Below are 19,017 nucleotides of genomic sequence, written 5' to 3' on the forward strand. Positions count from 1 at the left end.
TTCCCTTCTTTATGGTGCCCCTCTTATAACAAACCTACAATCACCTCTCAAAACAAAACTGTCCTCTTGTTATAATAAAATTGCCAAATTTGCCACTAGCCACAAATCATCTACCCATCACTGTGCTCTCTCCACAAACTTAACTGGCTAGAGCTTCCCAACTATCTCTTCTATACTCAGCTCACTTTTGCTCACAAACTAATTTTTAATCTCTCCCTCTGTCCCTCTCTCAGCTCTGCCTTTAAAATGAACCTGCCACAAAGACTCCTAAGATCTAATAACCAAAACCTAATAGAGCTGTACAAACCCCTTCACTCTCCAGGACAAAACCTCCTGTCCTTTGCCCTGGCACGCCTATGGAACTCCCTTCCTCCCTCCATCCGTATCACCACCACCCTCCCTGCTTTTACAAAATCACTGCACTCACATCTAACATCCTCATGGGAATGCTCCTGCTCCCACCCCTCATGGCCTATTCTCCACTTCCTACAGGCTACTTTATCATATATTACCAGACACCAAATAATAAGCCAACTGTAATAACCTCTTATAATTCTCTAATCCTACTATTCCACTCAAGAAACTATATATTTACTACAGCAATGCTTTGTTTTTCTACAAAATTTAACCTAAAAATTTTTATTGCACCTGCTTAAATCTTGGTTTCCTACAAAATTAAACCTAAAATTGCATTGTAACTGCTTAATCTTTGTTTTGTCTTGAACCCACAAATGACTGAAATTGTAAACTGCTGCAATCTTTTTTTTACCATTGTTTTGAAGCTTTGTCTTTAACCTACAAATGATTGAAATTGTAAACTGATGTAATCTTTTTGTAACCTTTGTTTTGGAGCTTTTCACCCCAGGACTCCATTGAAAATGGGTTCTTATTGGCCCAATGGACTATCCTGGTAAACCAACTGCAAATAAATAAAATAAATAAATAAAATCTGTTCCTTGTAAATGTGTGGCTTTCTGACAAATTTTTGTGGACTGCAATCACTTAGTAACAATGGGTATGTGAGTTTCAGAATTTGTATTCTTCCGAAAATGCTTGATAATGCAAAGTTTGTTATTTTACCAACATTTTAAGCATAAAAGAGGGATACTTAAAACTTATTCCTGATTCTGGGTGTTTGTCTCTGATTCTTGTGCTAAGATGTTGAGTACAATCTGCCGTTTCCTTTATTTGTTGACTTCTGACAGTGTGTTTATTATTTGGCTGTGAATAAAATGGACATCATTAACCCTACAAGTTTAATATTAATATTTTAACTAAGAATACTTTTTAAATGTATCTTTTTTCAGGAACCTAGGTGTGAATGCACTGTTCTGCCTAACAGTTTGGCACTCAGTGCCGGTGAGTAAGATTATAAACTGCTAATGAGCTGCTTTCTGAAGTGCAGGGTTCGATTCTCTCAGCCTTAGTTTGTCTACTGTGTGACTCTGACTAAATCACTGCACCAGTCCCCAGAAAAGGACACTTGGCTATTTCACTATGAGCCCAGCATGATTCCTGTAGTTTAATGTATTGCAGGATGGGTTTTCAATAAATGTGAGTTTCAAGGGAAGATAATTTTACTGTTACCTATGCTAAGTATGTTTTCAGTATGAGAGTGTTTTGTTTTGTTCAGCAAATGGTTCAGTGTTTTTGATTTAAAATTTGAAACAGAAGTTTTAAATTGAATCCAATGCTCTGTGATCATTGTAAAAGCGAAGAAGAAAAGTGTATGGATATTGACAGATTTGAACACTGTTTCATGGTAAAAGGGAAGATAATGGCCAAGTATTAGGATATTGGTGAGACCGGGTGGGCACAGTCCATTACCTTATATGGGACCTTAGCTGACCATGATCTGACTCTTTAGAGAGAAAGAGAGAGAGACAGAGAGAGCATACCTTTCAACTTCTTTGTCCAAGAATTCTGAGCAAAGCCAAAATAATAGGGAAACAAAAACCCAGATTCAGGAACAATTTTTAAATATTACTGTAATTCACTTAAAAAGTCAATAAAACAACATGATTTTATCAATATGTTTTTTTTTTTTTTGGAATTATAGGGGTGGATGCCAAAAAAGAGTTGCGGACAGCTCAGCATGCTGAAGATAGACCTCAGTGCACCAGTTGCAGATGTGATTATGGAAGACACACCGGAATCAGTCTGAATAGTTATGTATTCAGCGTAGGATAATTACTGACTCTGCACACACCACTCGGATTGCAAAACTCAATGTGTGTGCCCAACACAACTTAAATGTGAAAAAGTACTTCATGACTATGTTTCCAAAAACCCTCAGCAAATGCCATATTATGACTCAGGGAACGTAAGCTACCTCCAATGGATATCTGCAGAATCCATAAAATTACTGAAAAATAAAAACAGAATACAACCACCAGTGAATGAAATACAGCATGCTGCTGTATTGCAAGCTATACAGGAAGATATAGCAATGTGTCTCAGAAGGCAGCCAGTTAGACACAGAGCCAGACTACAAGTAAGCCAAATGTCAGAGCTGGAAATAATTGACAGGTATTGCTTAGACAGACAGCTGGTACAGGCTGTGTGTACCATGTGCACCAATCATAAGTCTATGTGTATAATGCAAGGTAAACCTACACCTGTCAAAACCAAAGTTTGTCTGAACTTAGGTATACTGTTGTCCAGGACATTCCAATGACATATGGGAGATGTAGAAGTATTCCAGGTTACTTTCAGACACATGCTCTCATAATTTCTGGCAGCAAAGTAGATGAATATATTCACTTCCCATCTACAGTCATGGAATAGCAAAATGCTATGCACCAGTTTTACAACATTGCCAACTTCCCCCATGTCCTCAGTGCAAAAGACTACAGCCACATTCCTATAAACCCCCATATGGAACCCGAAGGAGAAAGGTCCATAAATAGAAAGGGGTGGCCATTTCTGAACTGTCAGTTGGTGTGCTCAGTGGATGGGAGAATAATGCATATCATGGCATCACATCCTGGTAGTGTTCACGATGCAGGTATATGGAGAAAAAGTGGTCTGTGGGCTGCTTTTCATCATGGCAGAATACATGAGGGACTATGACTGGGAAAGAACAGAGACACAGGTAGAATGTAAGTAGAATGCACCTCTGTCAACAGTATGCATGATGACAACATATGTTTCTTCCCCCCACCAACATGTGACTGTGGTTATCCACTTGAGCCATGGCTAATGACACCAAACACAGCACCATGTGGCCCCATTGAGAAGGCATACAATACCATTTGGCCCTGTTGAGGAGGCATACAATAGAGCACACACACTGCAACAGGAAATACCAATGTGTTTGGTGTGCTGAGATCCAGATTCAGATGTCCTGACACATGCGAGAGTGCACTGCAATACATACCTGAAAAGGTAGCAAAGATGATTACTGTGTGTCATGCTTCACAACATGTTAGCAACCACACATGGTTGTTTGCCTGCTGCAGGTATGGGTGACCTTTCCCAAGAACGCCAGATGTCTGAAGATAACATGTCACAGCCGTCAGAAGAGGATCAGGAGGACACTGGGAGGAAGAAGAAGCAGGCATGGGCAACATGGCAGCATGTGACACACACCTTTGAGTCATGGCAAGCCAGAAGTACAGAAGTACTCAGAGTAAACATCGATGTTCGTGTGTTGCCCCACAACAACAGAACTGATTGCATCTAATGGAAATGACCCACTAGATGTACACATTGAGCAGCATGCATAACATAATCATATAACATTAAGAACATATACAGAACAATAATAAAAGGGAACATCAAATCAGGTCACAATTGACAAAGATGTACATACAGAGTTATAGTGGTGCATATGTGAATGGCAGACAAAAAAAGAAAGTTGTAATGCAAACCCCATATCTGGCAGTTCACTATCAAATCATGTAAACATGATTGCAAGTCATCACATGTTGTATTACTGTCATCGGTATCACTATTAAGATATGTCAGTGTAAAAGAGGGAATGATTATCAACAAAGGAATGTAGTCACCTAGGTCAGTATAAATAACAGACTCATGTGGCATCAAATCTCACAACAACCACACATAGATGATATTGTCAGTGGTTTGCACAGTGTTCATCATTGCCATGGGGTCAGAATGACACTACAGAGTGCACATTGGATCAGCTGTCAGTGTTACTGTAATGCAGCCTGGGACACCCATGCAGGTGGCTCACACCATGGTCCTGGCTGCTCCTGCCATGTCCAGAAACACTTGGCCTATGTTGCTCAACTGAGGTGCTTGATATGGTGGCATCAGCATGTGGAGACACACTGTGGGAAGGAACATGACTACTGGTTGACTGTACGGTCATGACTACTGGGCTCACAGTGGATTGGCCAATAACAAATGTGTGTGTGCATATTGCAGTATAGACACCGATGTCTGATGGGCAAGTGTGGGTCTAATGAGAGGTGACCTGCTTCTCCCATGTGGTAGTTGACTAAGCACAGTCAGGGCATGTAACACCCTGCTAGTACTGTGGCACTGCCTTAGAAGTGCGGTAACCAGGCTTTCAATGGAGAGTGCCCCAGATAACATACTGTCACACTGTGCAGGCAATGTTGCCATGACCTCACAGTGTCTGATCTCCTAACCTTCATGCAACACACACACAGCTGCTGTGCAACATGATCTGATGCACAGACAAGTGCACAAATGTCAGATCCATGATGTCTATGGGAACATTCATTCACCTGTGGGAGAAGGTGGACACCCTCTAACATGGGCCACTCTCACTTGTGCTGTGCTGGGTAGTATTGCTCTGGCATGGGGAAGAGTCAACATCAACAACCGACTGAACATGGAACAGTGGTGCACATGCACCATTTGGCCAACATCTGATCTCCCCCATCATCAGAATGGCTAGACATAATTTCTCCATGTCAGAGGCTACAGCTTGATCAATATAGCTGTCATCACCAGGGCCATACTGTATCACTAAATCTGTGTCCTGTGTGCCACAGGCTACTGTAGCATTGTGAGAAATATAACATCCCACTGGGAGGCTCAGGGGATGGGCTGCTGGAGGAGGCAGGCAATGGACATGCTACAAGAAGTGACAAAGGACACAGGTCAGATACATTGACAGAAATTACAGGTTGTAGCTCAATGTGGACATATGGGCCAACTATATGACTATAATGTTAGCGAGGCTAAGGACCTACCAGGAGGTTGTGTGGAGGTGTGGTACTGGGAACCTATATAAGAGGGAGAAGACATTTACAGTGCATTTGCAACATATATGAAATACGTGAATAAGAACAAAATAAGATACACCTGACTTGTGCTCATGGAACTCCATCGTCAGAGGTGTGGGCTAAAATGCAACTGTAGTAGGGAAACAAAGGCAACCAGACAGTATTAGTAAGTGCATACTCGCCTTCACGTACCATTTCAACAGAGGTATAATACACAGTAAGTAATATATACACATACAGCATTAGTGAGCACATACTCACCATCTTATATCATTCCAGCAAAAGGTAAAATTCACAGTAGGTAATGTATACACATACAGTATTATTAAGCCCATACCATCTCATACTATTACAACAGTATTAGTGAGCACATACTCACCATCATGTACCATTCCAATAAAGGTATAACACACAGTAGGTAATGCATACACATACAGTATTAGTAAGCACATACTCACCATCTCGTACCATTCCAATAAAGGTGTTACACACAGTAGGTAATGTATACACATACAGTATTATTAAGCCCATACCATCTCATACTATTACAACAGAGACATAAGACACAGTAGGTAATGTATACACATGCAGTATTAGTGAGCACATACTCACCATCATGTACCATTCCAACAGAGGTATAACTCATAGTGGGTAATGTATAAACATACCATATTAGCAAACACATACTCGCCATCACGTACTATTCCAACAGAGGTATACCACACAGTAAGTAATATGTACACAAACAGTATTAGTGAGCACATGCTCTCCATCATGTACCAACCCAATAAAGGTATTATACACAGTAGGTAATGTATACACATGCAGTATTAGTAAGCACATGCTCACCATCATGTATCATTCCAACAGAGGTATAACACAAAACAGGTAATGTATACATATACAGTATTAGTGAGCACATACTCACCATCATGTAACATTCCAGCAGAGGTATAACACACAGTAGGTAATGTGCACACATACTGTATTACTGAGCACATGATGACATACAGGTCTGTTCAACAGGATGTGGAAACATTCACGTGACATCCGTGTACATACTGCCCAGATGTACATGTGTAAGGAACATAAGGACATGAATATCATACCTTACAAGTAGGGTACACCATGCTGCTGCCTATAAATCTGGTAGCAAACCATCCCTGCTCTTTCTGTAGGTGCACCTATATGGCCCATGACTTGTGAGGTCTGTAGGTAACAATGGCAGGGATATATCAACATGTCAGTATACACCATTGTCGTGACAATTGGCAGAGACAATAATAGTTATTGATCACAGTAACAGTATACAGAGACACTCACATAACATGTGTTGCTGCTGTGCATTTGTGAATTGACCTATATAAATGAATAAAGACAACCCTATACATGTTGCTGGAAGTGTTATATATGTGACACATTTGTACAATGACATGCCATTATATGCTGGTTATCATCAGCATGTGTGCTCCCATGTTCATGGCACAGTTCTGCTGCTGGAACTCAAAAATAACACTACATGAATATGTGTGAAACAATGATACTTAATGATTTAGTGTACATACAGCAAAGTTCAGAAAAGTATGACATACATGTATATCTTGGAACACCTGCTTCTATACCTCCACTTAGTATATGGTGATTGCAACTGGTGGTATTCAGAGATGCCAGGAACACTGTTATCTCTTCCAGGGGAGTCAATAGCAAGCCACCACCAGTGGCATTCCTCAACGTCTTATACTGGCGTATACCATTGGCTGTGTGAAGGATAATGTCAGAACGGCGTCACCAACAAGCCTCCCTATGTGGTGTACATGTGCATTTGCAATGTGTCCTCTTAGTGTTGGCCTGCTTTATTGTTTGCCTACTCTGCTTTGTTGGCATTTCCTCCTTGACGTGGGCTTGTGTTGTCCAACTCCCTACCCTCTTTAAAGGTTTGGCATATATCTTGCACATGTGTATGTTATACATTAACTTTCTTTTGCATTATCATCCAATATCATATATTTGTAATGTTACAATGCCACCTTGTGTCAACCCTTTTGCTATGATACACTTTCAGGACATATGCATACAAGTTGCTGGCTATTGCTTGTGCTACATCCTTGTTCCTGTTATACTTGTTACATATTACCCAGAGGATTTGGTCATAGTTCACGTGCATAACCTGACATTCCTTATATAGCATCATTCATAAATCTCCTACCATTTATTATTTTATATCATTTCTATGTGAATGTGTATTGACGTTTTTTGATAGGTTTCTGTCAGACCAATAAAGGTCACACATATAAATCTACACCTCTGTGTTGCCTCTGATGTGGCATATGTTTGTGATATATGCATCCCATTTCACGTCTATCTGAGTTCTGTACACCTACTTGTGTAACAAGCAGTTAGTTTGTTGCTTTGCTGCAGTATTGCTGTTTGGCACTGTGCTTGGTTGTTTGCCTTTCACATACATGGTTGAAAGTTCTGTTCTGTGCTCTGCAGGTCTCCTCCAGAATTTAATTTGCTGCAATTGCTCATCCATGCTGTTGCTTGGCTTATACTTGCACTGCTAACAGACTATGTGGGTATTGAATTCCATATCCAATGTGTATTGTGATCACTATTTCTTCCCCTATGCCACGCACTTGACATCAGTCATATACATTCAGGTATGACTATCACACAGTTTGCAACATGTTAGAACATCATATTGCATAGAATTATATGTATTTCTGCATTTCATCATGGCTGATATGCATCCTTACCCTGTTTGTCAATTTTCTGTTGCCCATGTTGTAGAGTGTGCTGTACCTTTCCTTTATGTTTATATATGACTATTGTCTGTCATGTCTTGTGAGATCTGTTATATGTGTTTACCTAATGTTTTGCCCTTCTACTCCATTTTTCCCATATTTTCCTTTTTTCTATTCTCTGAAAAAATTAAAAAAATGGGGCCTATTCCTTCACCCCCCCCCAAAAAAAAAGATTGCCCATGCCCCTCTGACTGTCGAACAGATTTTCCTATTCCAACAGGTGTCGTGTTTTCCTCTTCACCACCTGCACCCCACATCTGGTTTTCTGTTTCCCTATTTCCTTGGATGTGTGCATTACTTGTGTTCCCCACACATGTACTGCACCTGTTGGTACCTACATTAGCATTGGCAAAGTGTCCATAATTGCCTTCACCTTTATTCATTTTTTAATTAAGATTTTACAGATTCCATCGTATTTTTGGGCAAATATATTTTAGTATTACATGACTTACGAAGACGTCTGTAGTTATTTGTAGACCTACTGGTTGGATTGCTGCAGATATATATTTATTTAAATGTCTTGCAGCTTCCATTGGGCTTGTATAATTACTGTAGCTTTGGTTCTGTACATTACGATTTATGATACACATTTGTTAAGTTAAGGATTTGCTTTGACTTCTGGGCAGTGAGCCGATACTGTTGAGAATTCTGTTTTGCACTGAGATATTCTAGGTTCACTGAGGGCATATTTGCATATTATAGGCTTATCCATACCTTTTGCATAGAATTTCGTGAAATGCACGAATATTACATAATCTGAACCATAATGTCTGTCATTATTGAATGAATATAATCCTCTGAGATGTACCAGAACTTTAGACATTTTTGTGGGACAGGTCAAAAATATAAGGCAAATTTGGGAACCATTCTGCAACCCCCCCCCCAAAAAAAAAGAGAAAGTTGAGAGACATGGGTAGGAACAATGCATTGTACTTTATAACATTTGCCATTCATTTGATCACAACAAGACATTTAAGATGTATTTAGTCAAGGAAGTTGGTGTTATTGCCTGGCATATTTTTACGTTTGTGTGTGTGTGTGTTTGTGTATGGTTATGTTTGTGTGTTTATATATGTGGACAATAAATATTTACATAGTAACATACATTTTTGCTGTAAAATACTTCCTCCAACAGATGTACGTATGTATATACACACACACACACACACACACACACACACTATAGTAACTTTTAGAAATTAGGCATAGAAACTATTTCACATAAATTAAAAAATGAACATAGTAATAATGAAACAAATACAATTAGTTAATAGATATTCCATTGTCTAAATGCACTAATGTGTGCCTAAATGGGCATTATAGGAGAAGTAATAATCTTCCAGGTTGGAAAGGCCATAACTTCCCTTGGGAGTTTGTGATTTCTCAATAATGCTCACCCTGTTAACTATTATTGCTTGTTTATCTCTTAAATGTTTATATTCCTTAGCTTGTACTTCTTATATCTGTAAAACAGAATGGAGTCCTGCTATGATTTTTTTTAAATATCAACACTTAATTATAAACAGACATTGAGGAGTGACATACATAAGTACTTTAAGTTATGATTTTTGCTGTCAGATTTAACCTTACTCTGCTCATATATACCGATGAAATCCACAAAAATGCTGCCTGTCACTATAAAATAATTCATATACTGTGTGTTAGTATAACTTATGGCACTATATATATGTGTTAAATGTATAGTGAAGATAGCCAAGCACATCTCTTCAGTCATAGTCTGGGTTAGTGGTAATAAAAGTTACAACTTATAAAGCCACCAAAGTGCAAAACAGAGTTTAATATTCAAAATTGCAATATTGGAGTACAGTAAACAGCCTTGAAACCTTGTACCTACATTTGTCTCCTGTAGTCAATCCATAGGTTCATAGGTTCATAGGTTGGTACAAGGTATTGGCCCTACAAGCCTACCCATAACAATTCTCTGGCTATTTCTTCCCAGAATATTTACTTCCCTGGTCCCCTATCTAGCAGGGCAACTGACATGATCCCTGGGGTGAATTTCCTACCTCCCATCCAGTTGTCAAGATTCCTTTTGAAGAGGGCCAAAGAGGTGCTCAGCTTAACATATATGGGCAGTCTGTTCCAGAGTATGGGGAGTCTCTGGGTCAGGAACCTATTCCTCCAGCATGTTTTGTTCATTGTGATGAGCAGGTTTAGATCTCTGGAGAATGTGGCTCTGAGGAATTGGGATTTCTTTAAGCGTAGCATGTCCAACAGGTCTGGGTTTGACATGGCCTTGTGTGTTAAGCAGGGATCACCTCTGAGTAGGTGATATGCGACAGAGTATAGTTGGAGTTTTTTTAGACAGTCAGTATAGGGCATCTGCTTTAGGCTTGTGATTCTTTTAGTGAGGTATTTCTGTGGCCTTTCTAGTTGTTCCAGATGTTTTGTGAGGTACATACCAAAAGAGACGTTGTACTCTGTAATGGGTCTAATGTGGGATGAGTACAGTGGGACAATGACCTCCTTTTTTCTGGATGAAAAGCCCTTTGTGATGAGGTGTGCCACATAGAAGGATTTCCTGACTGTTGTGGCAATGTGGTTATTGAAGGTGAGACCACTGTCCACCTGTGTCCCTAAGTCCCTTATCACACTTTCTGTGTTTAATGTACTGCCACTTATGTGGTAATTCATGGGTACATGTTTTTTTCCCAAAGGGGATAACTATACAATTCTTGGCATTGAGCTTGAACCCATGGCTCTAGCACCAAGCATCTGTTTCTGTAAGGCCCTTTTGTAGACTATCCACATCATTTGGGGATTCAATAATGGCTCCCAGTTTGCAGTCATCTGCAAACTTTGTTAGCCAGAGTCCCTTAGTACTGGCGATATTTTTGTTGTTGAAGTAGATCCCAAACAAGAGCGGTCCCAGGACTGAACCCTGAGGTACTCCACTTGTCACTTGTCTGGAACTGGATTTTGAGTCGGCTACTTTTACAGTGTGGGTTCTGTCAGTAAGCCAGTTGGCAACCCATCAAGTGATGTAGGGATTAATGCCATGCTTAGTAAGTTTATCTATGATTCCAGAGTGGGGGATGGTGTCGAAGGCCTTGGCAAGGTCCAGATTGGCTGTGTGGACCGCCTTGCCCTCATTCACGGCTCTGGAGACTTATTCAAAGAAGTCAATTAGGTTGAGGAAACAAGATCGTCCCTTTATGAAACAAAACTGGGTGGGGTTGAGTGTTTGAAGGTTGCTAATGTCTTTGTTTATAAGTTCCATGATAATGCGTTCCATGGCTTTGCAGCTCAGGCTCGTCAGACTGATGGGACGATAGTTCCCGAGATCCAAGGTGGATCCTTCCTTGTGGAGTGAGATAACTGTAGCTGTGAACCACTCATTGGGTACAAAGCCTGAGGTGAGGCTATGATTAAACATGAAGCTTAGGTGAGGTGCCTGTTCATTTTGTAGTTCATGTAGTACACAGCCTGGGATATCGTCTGGTCCCATGGATGCTGTATTCTTAGCTTTGGAGAGTGCATTTTTTACCTGTGTGTCGATGATTACCAGAATTTGGCAATCTTTTGGTATTGAGATGAGCCCTTTATCATTATTGCATATATATATATATATATATATATATATATATATATATATATATATATATATATATATATATATATATATGTATATATTTCCAATTATTATTATTATTATTTTAAATGTTTATACTGTTGAACTTATATTTCTTTACTTTTCCAGTTCATATGTGGTGCTGTGATTTTTGCTGTCATATTTAGCCTTGCTCTGCTAAGATACACAGAACTAAATCTGTAACAAATGATTCATATCATTACAAAGCAAGTTGGATATTGTGTCTTTGCATAACTGGTGGCGGTGCTGAATATTCAGTTATTATTGACCTTTCCACAGCACCCCCACCTCCAGGGTTCTACTTTCCATCCCTCCACGCAGCTGGTCTACATTCCATTATGCTGTGCTCCCCTTCTGTAAATTCCTGGATTTGCCACAGGTATGTTTGTGTGTGTGTGTGTGTGTGTGTGTGTGTGTGTGTGTGTGTGTGTGTGTGTGTGCGTGCGTGCACATGCATGTACTCTTTAATTTCTGTTAGAAAGCACTATATTTAATTTTCACAGAAAAGACTATTTTTGTACCAAAATATAATGCTAACTATGTAATTTCTTTAAGAAAGTATTGACTTTAAACCTTACTATGAAATGCAGCACCTAATTTGTAACTGTAATATGGCAATGGCTATAAAACAAAATACAGGTCTTAAAATTATTGCTTTCTGAATAACTGTGTACTAACTTCCATTCATTTCAGCAGATATAAGCATAGACTGCCCCTATAGCTATGTCTATGGTTGTACCTTTAAAGTGAAGGAAGACGTTATCATTAAAAGTGAAAATATTGTAATTTTAAACCAAATCAAATTTTCAGTAAAAATAAATATGTAAATAAATAAATAAATTAAACAAATAAATAAAACATGGTTAAATGTTATAAATGTGAGACTTGTTGATATATTCATCTGGGGAACAAGTTCTGTGCACCCCACTTCTAAAAAATAATTTGCATTCAGTTTATTCTGATTATGACACAGTTAATATGATTCATATGGCCCAATGTACACAGTGTTGTGCTTTTTATACTGATAAAACATTAATAAAATTAAAGGTAACACCCAGGAGCATTTGAATGATAGTACTAAACACAATAAAAAAATCTTCTAGACGTGCCATGATCACCAAAAAGAGTAGTAGGATTTTACCGGAAGTCCATGAGGTAGTATATAGTAATTTCAGATGCGATGATGATGTTTACGATGATGATGCACATGAATATATGTGACTACATAAGCTGCTGGTTAATCTTTTTCCTGACTTGAATAAATGCTGCATTTTGCTACATATTTTGAATAAGACTGTTTATGACATTAGTCGATTTATCACTTCATTCTGATCAGGTGTTCTTTTGATATATATATATAAATTGGTGGTGCTTTTGATGTTAATCATGTCAGAAAAAGTGTTACTTGGACATGAAAGCTTACTTTCATGTTTTAATCTGTTTTGAACAAAATTAACATGTTGATTCCTTAACCTGTTTTTTTAATGTCTTATCAGTGCATAGCAATGTTGTGTAGATGTTTTATTTTATTTTATTTAATTATAACTTAGATTTTTGTTCTTCAGTCAGAGTCATATGTTAGAATGATTTATGAAGGACCTATTTATAAAGTAAAGTACGGACATAGACGTTATGTAATGTCCGTCACAGTGAATCCCTGTTCAGGAAGACCTTCTATCACATAACCTATGGTCTTACATCATCTTTCATTTAAGGGTATAAAAAGTGTGTAACACTCATGAAAAGTGTGCAGTGCAGATGACAGTGATGCTGGTTGAAAACTGTACCTTAGTTAAAAAGGGACAGAAATGGGGAAAACATAACATATTGAGACACAATGGTAGATGCACTATGTAAACAAAAGACTTGGCTGTACCGTAGATACATGCATTATCCAACAATGTAATCCAGCAAACATATGTGGTGCATACCAAAAGGATGTGGGAAGTAACCAAGAAGGTGAATACACCTTGAAACAAAATGCTAGTTAGTCTGTCTAAATTACTGCAATGTAGCCATTACAGTAAACAGGGTAACAGTACCTTAGTCAAAAAAGGCTGTAGATGAAAAAACATATTAAGACACAATGGTGCATGCACTATGCATTCAAATGGTATGGCTGTACTGCAGATACAAACATATAGCCAAGAATATAATCCAGAAAACATGTGAGGTACATACCAAAAGGACATGAAAGAGACCAAGGAAGAGAATAAACCTTGGAACAGAATGCTAGCTAGCCTGTCCAACTGACAGCAATGTAGCCATTAGAGTAAATAGGGCTGTAACTACAGAAAGTCCAGTGCAGCACCATCTACCATGTGTCCAAGTCACGCAAATAAGCACTGTTGGGCATAGGTAGAAGCAAAATGATCATTTCCAGAAGGACAGACACATTCAAAATCAACTCTGGATTAATCACGTAACAGGAGGTAGAGGAATTTAAAGGATAACTTACCCCGTTACAGACAATGGGTATTACAATAGTGACTATCTTAGGATTAAGTACCTGCTAGTGGCCAACTAGAGCTATATCAGGCATATCACAGTCATGTGTTATTGATATACTAGATCAGTTCCTGCGTGCAGATCAGGCATATCACAGTCATCTGTTACTGATATCGTAGATCAGTTCCTGCATGCAGATCAGGCATATCACAGTCATCTGTTACTGATATCCTAGATCAGTTCCTGTATGCAGATCAGGCATATCACAGTCATGGGTTAATGATATCCTAGATAAGTTCCTGCGTGCAGATCAGGAATATCACATTCATCTGTAACTGATATCCCAGATCAGTTACTGCATGCAGATCAGGCATATCACAGTCATCTGTTACTGATATCCTAGATCAGTTCCTGCATGCAGATCAGGCATATCACAGTCATCTGTTACTGATATCCTAGATCAGTTCCTGCATGCAGATCAGGCATATCACGGTCATCTATTATCGATATCCAAGATCAGTTCCTGCATGCAGATCAGGCATATCACAGTCATCTGTTACTGATATCCTAGATCAGTTCCTGTGTACAGATCAGGCATATCACAGTCATCTGTTACTAATATCCTAGATCAGTTCCTGCGTGCAGATCAGGAATACCACAGTCATCTGTAACAGATATTCTAGATCAGGTTCCTGAGTGCAGATCAGGAATATCACAGTCATCTGTTACTAATATCCTAGATCAAGTCTTGCATGCAGATCAGACATATCACAGTCATCTCTTACTGATATCCTAGATCAGGTCTTGTATGCAGATCCGACATATCACAGTCATCTCTTACTGATATCCTAGATAAATTCCTGCATGCAGATCAGGCATATCACAGTCATCTGTTACTGATATCCTAGATCAGTTCCTGCATGCAGATCAGACATATCACAGTCATGCATTACTGATATCCTAGATCAGTTCCTGTGTGCAAATCAGGCATATCACAGTCATCTGTTACTGATATCCCAGATCAGTTCCTGCGTGCAGGTCAGGCATATCACAGTAATCTGTTACTTAAATCCCAGATCAGTTACTGCGAGCAGATCAGGCATATCACAGTCATCTGTTACTGATATCCTAGATCAGTTCCTGCTTGCTGATCAGGCATATCATGGTCATCTATTACTGATTTCCTAGATCAGTTCCTGCGTGCAGACCAGGCATATCACAGTCATCTCTTACTGATACCCTAGATCAGTTCCTGCGTACAGATCAAGCTTACCACAGTCATCTGTTACTAATATCCTAGATAAGATCCTGCGTGCAGATCAGGAATATCACAGTCATCTGTTACAGATATCCTCTATCAGTTCCTGCATACAGATCAGGAATATCATAGTCATCTGTTACTGATATCATAGCTCAGTAACTGCATGCAGATCAGGCATATCACAGTCATCTGTAACTGATATCCCAGATCAATTCCTGCGTTCAAATCAGGAATATTACAGTCATCTGTTAATGATATCCAAGATCAGTTCCTGAGTGTAGATCAGGCATATCACAGTCATCTGTTACTGATATCCTAGATCAGTTCCTGAGTGCAGATCAGGAATATCACAGCCATCTATTACTGATATCCTAGATAAGTTCTTATGTGCAGATCAGGAATGTCATAGTTATCTGTTACAGATATCCTAGATCAGTTCTTGTGTGCAGACCAGGAATATCACAGTCATCTGTTACTAATATCCTAGATCAGGTCTTTCTCGCAGATCAGGAATATCACATTCATGTGTTACTGATATCCTAGATCAGGTCTTGCATGCATATCCAACATGTTACAGTCATCTCTTACTGATATCCTAGATCAGGTCTTGCATGCAGATCAGACATGTCACATTCATGCGTTACTGATATCCTAGATCAGGTCTTGCATGCAGATCAGACATATCACAGTCATTTCATACTTTTATCCTGGATCAGGTCTTGCATGCCAATCAGACGTGTCACAGTGTGCGTTACTGATATCCTAGATCAGTTCCTGCATACAGATCAGGCATATCACAATCATCTGTCACTGGTATCCCAGATCAGTTCCTGCATGCAGATCAGGTGTATCACAGTCATCTGTTACTGATATCCTAGATCATTTCCTGTGTGCAGATCAGGCATATCACACTCATCTGTTACTGATATCCTAGATCAGTTCCTACAAGCAGATCAGGCATATCACAGTCATGTGTTACTGATATCATAGATCAGTTCCTGCATGCAAATCAGGAATATCACAGTCATCTGTTACTAAAATCCCAGATCAGTTACTGTGTGCAGATCAGGCATATAACAGTCATCTGTTACTGATATCCTAGATCAGTTCCTGCATGCAGATCAGGCATATCGCAGTCAACTGTTACTGATATCCTAGATCAGTTCCTGCTTGCAGATCAGGCATATCACAGTCATCTGTTACTGATATCCCAGATCAGTTCCTGCGTGCAGATCAGGAATATCACAGTCATCTGTTACTGATATCCCAGGTCAGATCCTGCATGCAGATCAGGCATATCGAATTCATCTGTTACTAATATGCTAGATCAGGTAGTGCATGAAGATCAGGAATATCACAGTCATGCGTTACTGATATCCTAGATCAGGTCTTGCATGCAGATTAGACATATCACAGTCATCTCTTACTGATATCGTAAATCTGGTCTTGCATGCAGATCAGATATATCACAGTCATGCATTACTGATATCCTAGATCAGGTCTTGCATGCAGATCAGACATATCACAGTCATCTCATACTGATATCCTAGATCAGGTCTTGCATGCTAATCAGACATATCACAGTCATGTGTTACTGATATCCTAGATCAGTTCCTGCATGCAGATCAGGCATATCACAGTCATCTGTTACTGATATCCCAGATCAGTTCCTGCGTGCAGATCAGGCATATCACAGTCATCTGTTACTGATATCCTAGATCAGTTCCTGCATGCAGATCAGGAATATCACAGTCATGTATTAATGATATCCTCGATCAGTTCCTGCATGCAGATCAGGAATGTCACAGTCATCTGTTACTGATATCCTAGATCAGGTCTTGCATGCAGATCAGACATATCACAGTCATGCATTACTGATATCCTAAATCAGGTCTTGCATGCAGATCAGACATATCACAGTCATCTCTTACTGATATCCTAGATCAGATCTTGCATGCAGATCAGACATATCACAGTCATGCATTGCTGATATCCTAGATCTGGTCTCGCATGCAGATCAGATATATCACAGTCATCTGGTACTGATATCCTAGATCAGGTGTTGCATGCAGATCAGACATATCACAGTCATCTCTTACTTATATCCTAGATCAGGTCTTGCATGCAGATCAGACATATCACAGTCATCTGTTACTGATATCCTAGTTCCGATCCTGCATGCAGATCAGACATATCACTGTCATGCATTACTGAAATCCAGGATCAGGTCTTCCATGCATATCAGACATATCACAGTCATCTCTTACTGAAATACTAGATCAGGTCTTGATTGCAGATCAGACATATCACAGTCATCTCTTACTGAGATCCTAGATCAGGTCTTTGGATGCAGATCAGACATAACACAGTCATGCATTACTGATATTCTAGATCAGGCCTTGCAAGAAGATCAGTTATATCACAGTCATCTGTCACTGATATCCTAGATCAGTTCCTGAGTACAGATCAGGCATATCACAGTCATCTGTTACTAATACCTTAGATCAGTTCCTGTTTGCAGATCAGGAATATCACAGTCATCTGTTACTGATATCCTAGATCAGTTCCTGGTTGCAGTTCAGGAATATCATAGTCATCTGTTACCGATATCCTAGATCAGTTACTGCATGCAGATCAGGAATATCACAGTCATCTGTTACTGATATCCCAGATCAGTTCTTGTGTGCAGATCAGGAATATCACAGTCATCTGTTACTGATATCTTAGTTCTTTTCCTGCGTGCAGATCAGGAATATCATAGTCATCTGTTACTGATATCCTAGATCAGTTCCTGCATGCAGATAAGGAATATCATAGTCATCTGTTACCGATATCCTAGATCAGTTCCTGCATGCAGACCAGGAATATCATAGTCATCTGTTATGGATATCCCAGATCAGTTCTGGCATGCAGATCAGGAATATCACAGTCAGCTGTTACTGATATCCCAGATCAGTTCCTGCGTGCAGGTCAGGCATATCACAGTAATCTGTTACTGATATCCTAGATCAGTTCCTGCATGCAGATCAGGAATATCACAGTCATCTGTTACTGATATCCTAGATCAGTTCCTGTTTGCAGATCAGGAATATCATAGTCATCTGTTACAGATATCCTAAATCAGTTATTGCAGGCAGATGAGGAATATCACAGTCATCTGTTACTGATATCCCAGATCAGTTCCTGCATGCAGATCAGGGATATCACAGTCATCTGTTACTAATATCCTAGATCAGGTCTTGCATGCAGATCAGGAATATCACAGTCATGCGTTACTGATATCCTAGATCAGGTCTTGCATGCTGATCAGACACATCACAGTCATCTGTTACTGATATACTAGATCAGGTCTTGCATGCAGATCCAACATGTCACAGTCATCTCTTACTGATATCCTAGATCAGGTCTTGCATGCAGAACAGACATGTCACATTCATGTGTTACTGATATCCTAGATTAGGTCTTGCATGCAGATCAGACATATCACAGTCATCTCATAATTTTATCCTAGATCATGTCTTGCATGCCGATCAGACATATCACAGTGTGCGTTACTGATATCCTAGATTAGTTCCTGCATGCAGATCAGGCATATCATAGTCATCTCTTACTGATATCCCAGATCAGTTCCTGCATACAGATCAGGCATATCACAGTCATCCGTTACTG

At 39.4% G+C, this 19,017-nt stretch overlaps 1 long non-coding RNA gene across 1 annotated transcript in view; it reads left to right on the forward strand.

The window, feature by feature from the left end:
• LOC122810392 overlaps positions 1-8,336 on the forward strand; it is a 40,135-nt gene extending 31,799 nt beyond the window's left edge. Inside the window, exon 3 of the long non-coding RNA XR_006366095.1 lies at positions 2,060-8,336. This is a non-coding gene — a long non-coding RNA (uncharacterized LOC122810392). The remainder of the gene's footprint in view (positions 1-2,059) is intronic.
• The last annotated feature ends 10,681 nt before the right edge of the window (positions 8,337-19,017 follow it).

This window comes from Protopterus annectens, chromosome 8.part1 (genome assembly GCF_019279795.1).
Source record: "Protopterus annectens isolate FY-2018-M chromosome 8.part1, PAN1.0, whole genome shotgun sequence".
Taxonomy (NCBI): domain Eukaryota; kingdom Metazoa; phylum Chordata; order Ceratodontiformes; family Protopteridae; genus Protopterus; species Protopterus annectens.